Here is a 10560-nt window from a genome sequence, read left to right as displayed (position 1 = left end):
TGCGTGTTGCAATTCGGGCGCCGACCGCGGCCGCTCCTGGGGTGGGGCTTGGTTCGACCCCGCCCCTTCATGCTCGCTTCTTAAAGGGTCCGGGTTCAATGATTGAATTTACTTTGGTTCCCTTGAAGCTGTAGGGAAAAGGCTGGTTGCGCGCGCGGGGCGCTGTGCCTCGGCGCCCGAAGGTGTAGAGCACTGATTTTGACTGATTTTGGAATCCGAGAGACTTCCTTTTTTTTTTTTTTTTTTGAGGCGGGGTCTCACTGTCGCCCAGGCTGGAGTACGGTGGTGCGATCGCGGCTCTCTGCGACCTTTGCCTTCCAAGCTCCTCAGCTTCCCGAATAGTTGGAACTAGCAGGCGCGCGCCACCACGGCAGGCTATTTTGTTTGTTTGTTTTTTGGTAGAGATGAGGTTTCGCCATGTTGCCCAGATTGGTCTCGAACTCCTGGGCTCAAGCGATCCGCCCACCTCAGCCTCCCAAAGTGCTGGGATTACAGGCGTAAACCACCGCGCCGGGCCAGAGAGACTTCCTATGACAATGTCTTTCTTCCTACTGTAACCTACTCTACCCTAACACTAAATGCAGCCTGGGAATCCCTGAACTTCACTGCCTCCCGGAGGCCAAAGGCAGAGTTGTGGAAAAGGCCACGATGTTGGGAGTATCTGGAATCCTCATCAACCCCTTGTGTTCTTGTTGGGACACAGGAGCCCTGGCCTCCAAGTTTGTCTTTCCCAGAAAATGCTGCTGGGACATGAAGGAAGGCTTCTTGAAGGAGGGAGCATGCAAGGTCGGGTGTTTTTTGTTGTTTCTGTTTTGTTTTGTTTCGAGACGGAGTCTCACTTTGTTGCCCAGGCTGGAGTGCAGTGGTGTGATCTCAGCTCACTGCAACCTCTGCCTCCCAGGTTCAAGTGATTCCCCTGCCTCAGCCTCTGGAGTAGCTGTGACTACAGGTGTGCACCACTAGGCCTGGCTACTTTTTGTATTTTTAGTAGAGACGGGGCTTCACTATGTTGGCCATGCTGGTCTCGAACTCCTGACCTCGTGATCTGCCCACCTTGGCCTCCCGAAGTGCTGGGATTACAGGCGTGAGCCACCGCACCCAGGCTGTGAGGTGGGTTTTGAAGCACGAACAGGAGTTTGCCAAACATAAAGCCTCAGATACCAAGCTGAAGATTTGGTTCACTGATTCACTAGACACCTCCTGCAAGCTCTACTGTCACACTCTCATGTCCAGCCTTCTGCTGGATGATGCTGGGGACAGCAAGAGGCCTCAGCTCCAGGCCTGTCCCAGAGGAGCCCCCTATCTGGGCAAGACAGGGGTAGACATAGACACTCCTAGCCCCAAGGGAGAGATGGGGCTGGAGGAGCAGGGGCTCTACCTGGAGGAAGGGCTTCCTGGGAGAGGGGATATTAGAACTGCACCTTAATAGGGGGTCACGCGCTAGGAATTCACAAGGGTGAGAAAATTTGGAGTGGGGAGGGTGTCCCAGGCAGGGAGCTTAGCATAAGCAAAGGCCTAGTTGGGTAAAAGACCATGAATTTGAATAAAATATGTGGAGCCACATCCTGCTGGGCCCGGAGCAGTCACGGAAGGTGTCGGAGAAAGGGCAGGACACCATCCGTTCTGCATGAATGGAGGGTTCCAAGGCAGAGCAGCCACTGGCAAGAGGCTGTTGTTGTTCCTGGCTTTAGCTGAATGGTCTGGCAGCCAGCCCCTTTCTTCAAGGGCTGGAGGAATGGTCCTCCCGGCATCCTACTAGTGTCTGCTAAAATCCACCCCAGGCAGCAGGGGGCGGGGGGCTGGCGGGGAAACTGGGTCACCAGCAGAAGGCCTGCCTCTTCAGCCCCTGCCTGCCAGGGCTTTCCGCATTTAGACAGAGTCTGGTGCCATCCAGACCCAACTTCACTGGTCTCAGGCCTGGGGCTGGAGGTGACAGGAAACCGTGCCCCCAACCTCACCCCTGGAAGGAAGTTAGAAAGAGCAAGAACACGGGAGAGCCCAGATCTGGTTCAAATCCTGGCTGGACCACTCATTGGCTGTGTGACCTTAGAAAAGCATCTTGACCTCTCTGAGCCTCAGTTTTCTCATCTGTGAAATGAGGGTAAGTCTATTAACGGGACTGTCGGAGGACTCTGTGAGTTCTTCAGGTTGACACATAGCAACAGTAGCTGACTTTCACTGAGAGTCCACTGTGTATCTGACTTGGTGCCACGTTTCGTCGCCACCCATTGGCTCGTTAAACCTGCTGTGGCTGGTCCCTGTCATTCCCATTTTATAGCTGAGGACACATCAACTTAGCCAAGTCCCCACAGTGAGGATATGCATGGCTCCAGGGCTCTCCACACCACTCCTGGCTTTGGCATGCGGCCTCCTTGCCCACGGGTATGAGGCCAGCTCCATACCCTCTTCCCGCCTCCTCACCCCACTGGCGCCTGGGCATGAAAGAGCCTCCTGTTTCTCCAGGGAATTAGCAGCTCTGGGCTCCCAGCAGGGCAGCCAAAAGTGGCCCATTCATTCGCTTGAGTGAGGAAAGACTAAGAGCTCCCACCCCCACCCCAGGGAATGGGGCAGGGAGGGCTCTAGAAGGTCCAAAAGCAGCCCCTCTGGTTCACTTGGGGAAACTGAGGCACAGAAAAGCAAAGTCGTGGCCAAGATCACCAAGGGGAACTGGGATGCAAACCCCAGTCTCACTCTGGATTTCCCCTAACTGGGCTCAGGTTCAGCATTTTTCTGGGGAGAAATTGGAGGTTTAGAGAGAGTCAGGGATTTGCTGCAGTCACAGAGCAAGTTTGGGTCAGTGGGGACTCTCTGCCTTGGTGGTGTCTGGGGGGCAACCCCACCCATGCAGAAAACAGGTCCTTCTGTCCATGATTTCATTATCCTCAGATAGCGTCAAGCCTCAGTTTCCCTACTGGGAGATGGATGTAATCATTTCCCTAAGGTCTTAGCCTGGGGCATCTGCAAGGGAGGGTTTGATGGGATTCCCTGAGCCTGGAGACCCCCATCCGGCAGGTCTGAGTCTGATTTATCTACCAGAGCCCATCAGGACCCCTCTCCGAGGAGACAGATGTTCACACAGTAGCAGCTGGGGTTATGAGTCTTGGTGCAGTGCAAGCCTGGGTCCCACTGGAGGTGACAGTGGGAGTGGGAGGGGTGTCTGGGTGTGAAAGGATTCAGGTGGGCATGTATGGGAGCACCAGGAGCTGTGTGTGTGTGGCCAGTTGTAACAGTGGCTGGGAGGGCTACAGATCTCGGGGTTGGTGGCATTGGTGGTGTTGGTGTGAACATGTTGTGTGCTCACTACCTGTGGGTGTGTCTGTGACTAGAAACCTGGTTGGGTGTGAGCAATGTGTGGCCAACGTGGGCTCTCTGCCGCTGGCAGGAAGGCGAAGGTGTTGTGGGTCTGAGCAGCAGTGGGTTTGTTTGCATGTGGAGGGACACTGGTGCAGCCCAGCTCATAGCTTTGCCTTTGGTTGTGGAGCAAATGTGACTTGTGTGTGGCCCAGGCCAGGTATGGTTGTGTGTGGCCTGACCAGGTTGGTTGTGTATGTGATTGTGTGTGGCCTGTTGTGGCCGTGGATGGCTGGGCGTGGTTGTGCATGGTTGAGTGTGGTTGTGCATGGCTGGGTGTAGTTGTGCATGGCTGGATGTCATTGTACATGGCTGAGTGTGGTTGTGTATGGCTGATTGTGGTTGTGTACAGCTGAGTGTGGTTGTGTATGGCTGGATGTGGTTGTCATTGGCTAGGTGTGGTTGTGCATGGCTGGGTGTGGTTGTGCATGGCTGGGTGTAGTTGTGCATGGCTGGATGTAGTTGTGCATGGCTGGGTGTGGTTGTGCATGGCTGGGTGTGGTTGTGCATGGCTGGGTGTGGTGTGCATGGCTGGGTGTGGTGTGCATGGCTGGGTGTGGTTGTGCATGGCTGGGTGTGGTTGTGCATGGCTGGGTGTGGTTGTATATGGCTGAGTGTGGTTGTGTATGGCTGGATGTGGTTGTCATTGGCTGGGTGTGGTTGTGTATGGCTGGGTGTGGTTGTCATTGGCTAGGTGTGGTTGTGCATGGCTGGGTGTGGTGTGTATGGCTGGGTGTGGTTGTGCATGGCTGGGTGTGGTTGTGCATGGCTGGGTGTGGTTGTGTATGGCTGGGTGTGGTGTGTATGGCTGGGTGTGGTTGTGTATGGCTGGGTGTGGTGTGTATGGCTGGGTGTGGTTGTGTATGGCTGGGTGTGGTGTGTATGGCTGGGTGTGGTTGTGCATGGCTGGGTGTGGTGTGTATGGCTGGGTGTGGTTGTGCATGATCAGGTATGATTGTGTATGGCTGGGTGTCACTGTGTATGGTCAGGTTTGGTCATGCGTGGTGGGTGAGACCTGTGTGTGGCCAGGTGAGGTTGCATGTGAGCCACCTGTGCTGTTAGTGTGGCTGGGGTGTGGCTGGGGTGTGACTGTGTGTGTCAGTGGTTGTTGGTGGCATTGTGTGTGACTTACCCATGTGTCACCTTGGGCATGTTCAGAGGTACTTTGGAGGCACTGTCCCCCCCTGAGACCCAGCTCTCTTGGAGGGTCCAGCCTCCCTCCCCACCTCTGCTTTGGTCTGCCAGTCCCATCCCCTACCCCTCCCCCACTGGCAGCAGCCCCTGGCCCAGGGCCCCAATGGGGTGGGGGGGACAGAGAAGGCACTCAGGGCTGGGGAGGGGTGCCCAATCCCAGCTCAGGCCTATAAATAGCTCTTTGAGCCCAGTAGATTCCCAGGCAAGGTTGCCTCATTCAAGCCCCCGGCAACAGCCCGCCCCTGGGCCCCAGGCCAGCCCCTCTAAAGCTCAACCCTGGCACCAGCGAGGGGCCAGAGGGTGGGGGCAAGGGGTGGGGAGGAGTGGAGAAGCGGGGGAAGCAGAGGGATGAGGATAGGTGGGGTTGGGGCTCAGCTCTGCACCCACAGACCTCGGCTCCCACCTGGTCTCTACTCACTCTGTACATCCTTGGGCAGGTGATCCTAGCTCCCTAAGCCTCAGTTTCCCCAGCACCTGTAAAATAAACAGCAGTCCCCGCCTGTGTGTTTACTTCCCATTTCATTCTCTGAGCAACCGGTAACGTAGGGACATTAATTATCCCCCATTTTATTTATTTATTTATTTAATTTTTTCCCAAGATGGAGTCTCACTCAGTCACCCAGGCTGGAATGCAGTGGTGCGATCTTGGCTTACGGCAACCTCCACCTCCTGGGTTCAAGCGATTGTCCTACTTCAGCCTCCTGAGTAGCTGCGATTACAGGTGCGCACCACCCCACCCAGCTAATTTTGAATTTTAGTAGAGATGGAGTTTCACCATGTTGGCCAGGCTAATCTCAAATTCTGACCTCCTGATCCACCTACCTTGGCCTCCCAAAGTGCTGGAATTACAGCCTTGAGCCACTGCGCCCGCCCTCCCCCGATTTTATTTTATTCATTTTTGAAATAGGGTCTCACTCGTCACCCAGACCAGAGTACAGTGATGCAATCTTGACTCACTGCAGCTTTAATCTCCTGGGCTCCAGCCAGTGATCCTTCCCCCTCAGCCTCCCGAGTAGCTGGGACCACAGATGTGTGCCACCATGTCCTGCTAACTTTTAAGTTATTTTTTATAGAGATGGGGGGTCTCACTGTGTTGCTCAGGCTGGTCTTGAACTCCTGGGCTCAAGTGATCCTCCTGCCTCTGACTCCCAAAGTGCTGGGATCACAGGCGTGAGCCACTGGCACCTAGCCTATCCCCATTTCAGATGGGGAAACTAAGACACAGAAGGACGAGATGGCTCACTCAGAGTCACATCGTTACGAGTGGCAGGGACGGGGTTTGAACCCCAGACTTGTGGAGGCTGAGCTACTCGGTTCTCACGCACGTCACGCAGCTGTTCTCAGCGTCTTCCCCAGTGTGAGCCACAGCCAACCCCCCAGCATGCTCCAGCCTCACCGACTAGTCATTGCATGCTGTTTGGGTGCTGCTGACATAGCTGTCACCTGCAGACACTCACATCAGCTGGGATCCTTGACCTCCATCTCTCCTCTGTGACACAGAGTCAAACAGTCAGTGCAGCTTCTTGCTGTATCATTTTGGACCCCAGGGCTACCCCTTGCTCACCTGGGGTCCCCCCTTATCCCTCATTCATTCCTACCCTTTCTTTGATAATCTTTTTTTTTTTTTGAGATGGAATCTTGCTCTGACACCCAGGCTGGAGTGCAGTGGCACAGTTTCGGTTCACTGCAACCTCTGCCTCCCAGGTTCAAGTGATTCTCCTGCCTCAGCCTCCCGAGTATCTGGTATTATAGGTGCACACCACCACGCCTGGCTAATTTTTGTATTTTTAGTAGAGACAGAGTTTCACCATGTTGGCTGGGCTGGTCTGGTCTCAAACTCCTGACCTTAGGTGATCTGCCTGCTTCAGCCTCCCAAAGTGTTGGGATTACAGGCATGAGCCACGGTGCTTGGCCTCCTTTCTTCTTCTTTTTTCTTTTTTCTTTTTTTGAGATGGAGTCTCACTCTGTTGCCCAGGCTGGAATGCAGTGGCCCGATTTCGGCTCACTGCAACTTGTGCCTCCAGGGTTCAAGCGATTCTCCTTCCTCAGCCTCCCGAGTAGCTGAGATTACAGGCGTCCACCACCACACCCTAATTTTGTATTTTTATTAGAGATGGGGTTTCACCATGTTGGCTAGGCTGGTCTCGAACTCCTGACCTCAAATGATCTGTCTGCCTTGGCCTCCCAAAGTGCTGAGATTATGGGCGTGAGCCATGGCACCTGGCCAAGGCCTCCTTTCTTTGATAATCTTGTGGAAGCTATCTTGTCCCTCATTTGTCTATCCTCCTACCAGATGGACGCCCACCATCAGAGATGCTCAAACACACACTCACAGATATAGGACCCAGGGTGGAGCGCTGCAAGCCCATTCTCAGCACAGAAACACCACGACCATAGGAAGGAAGGCAGGAGCAAAAGCTGCCCTCTCTGGGCACATTTGCCTCCTCATGGCTTTTTTAAAATTTTTTTTAATTTTTATTTATTTTTTTATTTTGAGACGGAGTCTCACTCTGTCACCCAGGCTGGAGTGCAATGGCATGGTCTCGGCTCACTGCAACCTCTGCCTCCTGAGTTAAAGTGATTCTCCAGCCTCAGCCTCCCGAGTAGCTGGGACTACAGCCATGTGCCACCATGCCCAGCTAATTTTTGTATTTTTAGTAGAGATGGGGTTTCACTACGTTGGCCAGGCTGGTCTCGAACTCCTGACCTCGTGATCCACCTGCTTCGGCCTCCTAAATTGCTGGGATTACAGGCGTGAGCCACTGCACCCGGCCCTTTTTTTTTTTTTTTTTTTTTTTTTGACAGAGTCTCACTCTGTTGCCAGGCTGAGGTGCGGTGGTGTGATCTCAGCTCACTACAACCTCCGCCTCCTGGGTTCAAAAGATTCTCCTGCCTCAGCCTCCTGAGCAGCTGGGATTACAGGTGTCTGCCAACACGCCTGGCTAATTTTTGTAGTTTTAATAGGGAGAGGGTTTCACCATGTGGGCCAGGCTGGCCTTAAACTCCTGACCTCAGGTGATCCACCCGCCTTGGCCTCCCAAAGTGCTGGGATTACAGGTGTGAGCCACCGAGCCCAGCCTCATTACCATATTTTTAATGGTAGTCAAATACACGTAACATAAAACTCACCATCTTAAAATGTGTAATTCAAGGCCAGGCGTGGTGGCTCACACCTGTAATCCCAGCACTTTGGGAGGCCAAGGCGGACAGATCGTTTGAGGTCAGGAGTTCGAGACCAGCCTGGCTAACGTGGTGAAACTCCATCTCCGCTAAAAATACAAAAATTAGTCAGGCATGGTGGTGGGCGCCTGTAATCCCAGCTAATCGGGAGGCTGAGACAGGAGAATCGCTTGAACCGTGGGAGCAGAGGTTGCAGTGGGCCTAGATTGCACCACTGCACTCCAGCCTGGGCAACAGAGTGAGACTGTGTCTCAAAAGAATAAATAAATAAGTAAAATAAAGTGTACAATTCAATGGCGTTAAGTACATTCACGTTATTGTGCAACCATCACCTCTGTCTAGGTCCAGAATATTCTCATCACCCTAAAAGAAGACCTGGTCCTCATCAGCAGTCACTCCCCGTTTCCCCTCCCCCAGCCCCAACATCCACTAATCTGCCTCCTGTCTCTATGGATTTGCCTGATCTGAGCATTTTTTTTCTTTTCTTTCCTTTTTTTTTTTTTTCTTTTTTGAGACAGTCTTGTTGCTCAGGCTGGAGTGCAGTAGTGCAAATATGCCTCACTGCAGTATCGACCTCCTAGGCTCAAGAGATCTTCCTGCCTCAGCCTCCTGTGTAGCTGGGACTACAGGCACACACCACCATGCCCGGATAATTTTTTTTTTTTTTTTTTTGTGGAGACAAAGGGGTCTCACTTTGTTGCCCAGGCTAGTCTCGAACTCCTGGCCTCAAGGGAGCCTCCCACCGTAGCCTCCCAAAGTGCTGGGATCACAGGCGTGAGCCACCACACCCAGTGCGACCTGAACATTTCTATAAATGGAGCCATACACTATTTGGCCTTTTGTGTCTGTCTGCTTTGACTCAGCATCATGTTTTCAAGGTTCACCCATATTGTAGCATTGATCAGTGCTTCATTCCTTTTTATGGCTAATATTCCATTGTATGAGTCTAGGCTTTTATTTATTTATTTATTTATTTTAGAGATGGGGTATTGCTCTGTCACCCAGGCTGGAGTGCAGTGGCGTGAGCACAGCTCATTGCAGCCTCGACCTCCCAGGCTCAGGGGATCCTCCTGCTTCAGGCCCCCAAGTACCTGGGACTACAGATGCGGGTCACCCTGTCCAGCTAATTTTTTTTTTTTTTTTTTTTTTTTTGTAGAGAAGAGTTTTCGCCATGTTGCCCAGGTGGGTCTCAAACTCCTGAGCTCAGGGGATCCACCCACCTCGGCCTCCCAAAGTGCTGGGATTATAGGCGTGAGCCACCGCGCCCAGCCTTGGATCTAGGCTTTAAAGATTGGGGTCTCCAGGCTGGGTGTGGTGGCTCATGCCTGTAATCCCAGCATTTTGGGACGCTGAGGCAGGCAGATCATTTGAGGTCAGGAGTTCGAGACCAGCCTGGCTGACATGGTGAAACCACATCTCTACTAAAAATACAAAAATTAGCTGGGTGTGGTGGCAGGTGCCTGTAATCCCAGCTATTCCGGAGGCTGAGGCAGGAGAATCGCTTGAACCTGGGAGGTGGAGGTTGCAGTGAGCCAAGATCGTGCCACTGTACTCCGGCCTGCGTGACGCAGCGAGACTCCGTCTAAAAAAAAAAAAAAAAGATTGGGGTCTCATGTCTTATGTCAGGGACATGCCTATGCCTCTGCATAAAGCAAAATTCTTCGTGTGTCAACAGCAGTACCCAGTCCATAGCGTGTGCTCCATAAATGCTGATCAGACAAAGGTGAATGAATGAATGATACGATCTGGCTGTAGTTGCTGGAAACAGCTCGGGGGTGTCACACATCTGGGCTCCCACCCTGCGTGCCTCTTACCAGCTGTGTGAACAAGGAGTCTCCCCGTCTCGTCCGTGCCTCAGTTTCCTCTCTGTAAATGGGGTAAACCAGTAATTGTAGCCAAAACTGCTTTGAACGTGAGTCCTGGAGAATCGGGCAGGGGGAGGTTGGAATCCCAGCTCTGCCTCTGTGCGTGATCTTGGGAAGCGACTTTGCCTCCTTGGGGCTCAGTTTCCCCACCTGTAAAATGGGACGGCCTCATCCTGGGGCATAATGGGGATGTTTAACGCGGTTCCTGGGGCAAAGAGAATGGGAGGAGAGTCGGTGCCGTCTTCTCCTGGGTGCGGTGAGTGTCCAAAAAATGGGCGGGGTGGGGATTTTAGGCAGGGGAGCCCCCTCCCTCGCGCAGCTAGAGGCCTCGGGCTGGCGGGGGCGCATGCGCAGAGAGCCCTCGCGGCCCCTTTATAAGCACTGAGGCGGCGCTGGGGCGAGCGGAGCGCAGGGCGCAGGGGCTGGACCCGGCGCGGAGCTGGCTGAGCCGGAGCGCAGCGTCCTTTGTGCCGGGCGGCCGCCCCGGGATGCGTCCGAGCTAGGAGCCAGGTGGGGGATCCGTGAGGGGGCCGTGTTGGGGGAGAAGACTTCGGGATTAGAGACAGAGCTCGGGATTAGGGAGAGGACCTGAGACCAGGGAGAAGCCCCCAGAATGGGGAGGGGGCTGAAGCGGGGGAGGGGAGCCCTGGGTTGAGGAGGGAGCGCAAACTGGGAGGGGGCTTGGGAATGTCAGGTGGACACACATTTAGGGAGGAAGGTTGTCCGCGGAATCCGGAGACAACCCCCCGGTGGGCAGGGGGCCGGGCTGAGGGTGGGTCTCAGGGTTGGGGAGGGAGCAATGGGAAACAGGGCTAGGGGAGGGGCCCCCCGAGTTTGGAGAGAAGAAGAGGACACCCAGATGCCGAATGGGGGACTCTGGAACAGGGCACCCCCGTATCTCAGCCGAGACACCCCAGGATTTTAAGTGGGGATTCCCTATTTGCGGATGAATGGAGGATTCCGGGTCGGA

The 10560-nt window shown here is 54.0% G+C and overlaps 1 protein-coding gene across 1 annotated transcript in view; it reads left to right on the top strand.

Annotated features, from left to right (window-relative positions):
• The first annotated feature begins 9999 nt into the window (after positions 1-9999).
• The window catches only part of NCAN (neurocan), a 41876-nt gene continuing 41315 nt past the window's right edge, over positions 10000-10560 (top strand). The window contains exon 1 of the mRNA XM_030820343.1: positions 10000-10100. The gene's annotated coding sequence lies outside the window, so the exon portion shown is untranslated. The remainder of the gene's footprint in view (positions 10101-10560) is intronic.

This window comes from Nomascus leucogenys, chromosome 10 (assembly GCF_006542625.1).
Source record: "Nomascus leucogenys isolate Asia chromosome 10, Asia_NLE_v1, whole genome shotgun sequence".
Classification (NCBI taxonomy): domain Eukaryota; kingdom Metazoa; phylum Chordata; class Mammalia; order Primates; family Hylobatidae; genus Nomascus; species Nomascus leucogenys.
The sequence above is the reverse complement of the archived record's forward strand: the minus strand, read 5'-3'. Positions and strand labels throughout refer to the sequence as shown.